This window comes from Montipora capricornis, chromosome 2, assembly GCF_036669925.1.
Source record: "Montipora capricornis isolate CH-2021 chromosome 2, ASM3666992v2, whole genome shotgun sequence".
Lineage (NCBI taxonomy): Eukaryota > Metazoa > Cnidaria > Anthozoa > Scleractinia > Acroporidae > Montipora > Montipora capricornis.
Window position 1 is genome coordinate 28,806,343 of NC_090884.1, and position 549 is coordinate 28,806,891.

The window sequence follows — 549 nt, forward strand, 5'->3', positions numbered from 1 at the left end:
TCGCATTTTTGTACTTGACACCAAGCAGCGCTGGATCGAGAGAATTTCCGCTGCCATCGTTCATTTCACAGAAGGGGATCTTTTTTACTTCGTTAGGAAAGAGTAGAAAAAATGAATTCTCCTTGTATTTCCAAAGTGGAGAGACATGTAGTTCCTCGTTCAATACGTACCACCCCTTTCCAAGATCGAGTTGATCACTGTAAACTTGAAACAACATCTTCACTGCGAAGACTAACTCCGATTGCCGAGTAAACTTAGAGTCTCGCGCTCTCGCCAATTTAAGAGTTATTGTAACGCCCTCTACACTAGTACCTTCATTTGATGTTATTCCTCAATAATCAACTAAGGCGATTGTTTAGGTCAAGCAAAGAAATTTTCGGCCGTTTGCGCAATCTCTGCCAACGAGCTCTGTGAACCAGATAGCCGCTTGCTGGACTCCCAACATTAATTGTAACACAAAAACCGGAAACTGCCCTATCTTGGACAATAAAAGATATTAGATAAGTTATATTTTGGTCGAATTGTTGGAAATAAGATTTGTCATCAAGA

General features: G+C 40.6%; 1 pseudogene; it reads right to left on the reverse strand.

The window, feature by feature from the left end:
• The window catches only part of LOC138037061 (uncharacterized), a 757-nt pseudogene extending 540 nt beyond the window's left edge, over window positions 1–217 (reverse strand).
• Between the last annotated feature and the right edge of the window lie 332 nt (window positions 218–549).